The following is a 2,820-nucleotide window of genomic DNA, read 5'->3' as shown; positions in this document are numbered from 1 at the left end:
AAAAAAAAAAAAAAAAACAAAAACATTGAACTGACCTCTAAAATAAAGCATGCAGAACAAATAAACACAGTTATGCGCCACCTACAGGAACCTCTGTCACTGTCAAATCGCATACATATTGGTGTTCCTATGTGGTTCTGTTGCCCAGTGACACGAATGGTTGTTATGGTTTTTGCAAGTACACTACAGAACGAATTGCTTAACAACGCAGGTCTTGGAAACATTCCTGTCCTTAGGTCACAGTGACGGTCAGTGTCCCTCCCCTACTCTCACATGGAAGCCGAAGGCCACATCCCTTTCAGTATTTGGGTATGACACATCTGAGCATGCTCCAAGAGGGCTTTCTTTTGTATCGTGGCAAATTGCTAGTTTCCGAAGTCAGGTCACTGATTTCATCATAGCCATTAAATAAACAAACAAACAGCCCTTTCTGTCCACATTGGAGGGTGTGTGTGGGAGGGGACATGATGCTCTCTCCCGAATCAACCTTCTCTGATGCCTCCAGTATAAAGTCTGACCAAGCAGCTTGAAGAACTAAGCTCCTGCTCTGGCTATGGGATAAGCATGGCCTTTCCTCCACAGAGTCAAGGAATTGAAGATACAATATCTCATATAAAGACTAAGGTAATATAGAATAAATCAAACACACAAAAATGTTTGTAATAGAGCTTAGTGTTGCCTGTGCCTGGCTAGCTCAGTTGGTAGAGCATGAGACTCTTAATCTCAGGGTCGTGGGTTGGATCCCCATGTTGGGCGCCAGATGTTGCCTGTGCCCTGGACTGCTCACCACCTGACCCTACCTGCCCTTGGGGGATGGAGGTGAGGTAGCACAGAGTCAATGACACAGACTCTGGGAGCAGGTGAGAAATGCCACAGCAGGCTCTCTGAACACTTCTGCAAGCTCCTTTAACACCCTCCACCCGTGCCCCATTGGTCCCCAAAAAACATCTCTTCTAAACAGTAGTTCCCGATTGGCTGGCATTGTCTACACCAGCAATTCTCAGGAAGTCCTCAATTAGGTCCTCTTGCAGGAGATGCTTTTGTGGCTGTGCAACTCCCAGCATTTACAAAGAGCATTTACATAGAGGCAGCCCTGTCCCCCAGCATTTACAAAGGGGCAACCTCCCCTCCCCCATTCCTGCTACAGCTTAGGAGCTGGAACTCAGCTCAGCCTCCTAAGTTCAGTTTGTTCCCCATTGTGGGGTGCATTGTGATCCCCTAAAGAGATGTGTGACTCTATGGCCTTGTGTGACAGATAAGGCCATCCAGATGTACCCTAATCCTATGGGGTGACTGTGCCCTTACCAGAAGGAAATGACACATAAAGGCAAAGCCACAGAAAGGATGAAATTCAGGACAGAGGCTAATCCTGGAGTGATGCAGAGCCGGCCAAGGAGCACCTAAGGACTGATGGCCATAGAAGCTGTAAGGGAAGATGAAGGGGTCCATTTAACCACCCAGGGCCATGGCCCTTCTGACCCCTGGACTGTGAACTTCTAGACTCAGAACTATGAGGGGTACCTGATGTTTAAACCCACCCCACCTGTGGCTCTTTGTTACGGAAGCCAGAGGAAAACAGCATGTCCCCTGACTTAGAATGAGAAAGCCTGGGGCTGGCTAGAGGGAGCACAGAGAAGTCCCTGGAGGCTTTTACTCTCCCACTTGGGCCTCAGTTCCTCTGTGCTTGGGCCTGGCCCATTTCTCGTAGATTTGGCACATGCTGGTTGACACTTTGTCTTGCTGTCCTCCTCTTAGTGTACTGTAATTAACAAGGACCCATGGCCCAGCCATCACCCAGGGGTGCTAGACCTCAGGCTGGCAGGCTCCACACCCTTTACCTCCACACACTGGAGAGGGAACAATGTCTGGCGAGAAGCTATGGGATCATATAGCTCCTGAGCTCAGAGGAACTATCAGACTTAGATTCACACAGCCCACATCTGCTCTAGACACCTGGGCCTGAAGCAAGAGGCATGGCCTACATTTAGGGGCTGAGAGCAGACCCAGACTATTTTCCCATGTTCTATTGTTGCAGAGAGGCTCCAAAGATAGCAGGAGACATGAACCTCTAGCTGAAGGATGCCAATCACTGCAGCCTCGTTGAGCAGCCCATAATATCCTGGGTCTCCCTGTCAGGATGGTAGAGGAGGGAAGCGGGAGGCAGGATGGTTTTCTGGAGGAAGTGGGGGTTAGGCTGCCTCAGGGAGGGTTGGTTTAACCAATAGAATGTGTTTGCTTGCCCGTGCTCTCTGAATCTGTTGCTATGATGGAACGCCACGACCAAAATGAGGTGGGGAGGAAAGGGTTTATCTGGCTTACACTTACACATCGCAGTTCATCATCAAAGGAAGCCAGGAACTCAAAATGGCAGGATCCTGAAGGTAGGAGATGATGCAGAGGTTATGGAGGGGTGCTGCTTACTGACTTGCTTTGCAGGGCTTGCTCAGCCTGCTTTCTTAAAGAACCAGGACCACCAATCCAGGGATCACTCATAATGGACTGGGCCCTTCCCCATCGATCACTAAGTAAGAAAATGCTTTACAGTTGGATCTTATGGAGGCATTTTCTCAATTGAGGCTCCCTCCTCTCAGATGACTTTAGCTGTGTCAAGTTGACATAAACTGTCTGGCACAGCATCTGTGTATAAACTCTCACAGTCTGACTCAGAATGCCCAGCACTACACCGGATTCAGGTGACTCTATACAAGTCCTAGTGCCAAGCAGCTCATCAGGAAGAGGAAGGCAAGGGAGCACGGCCTGGGACTGAGGATTAGGCCAGAGCCCAGGCAGAGGGTCTTGCCTAGTTACTAGGGTAGGAGG

At 49.4% G+C, this 2,820-nt stretch overlaps 1 non-coding gene across 1 annotated transcript; it reads left to right on the top strand.

Moving 5' to 3' along the window:
- Nucleotides 1–683: 683 nt before the first annotated feature.
- On the top strand, nucleotides 684–756 carry Trnak-cuu (transfer RNA lysine (anticodon CUU)). Its single transcript has one exon. It is a non-coding gene; the product is annotated as a tRNA-Lys (tRNA).
- The last annotated feature ends 2,064 nt before the right edge of the window (nucleotides 757–2,820 follow it).

Source organism: Arvicanthis niloticus, chromosome 11 (assembly GCF_011762505.2).
Source record: "Arvicanthis niloticus isolate mArvNil1 chromosome 11, mArvNil1.pat.X, whole genome shotgun sequence".
NCBI lineage: Eukaryota > Metazoa > Chordata > Mammalia > Rodentia > Muridae > Arvicanthis > Arvicanthis niloticus.
This window is presented reverse-complemented; position numbering and strand designations above follow the sequence as displayed.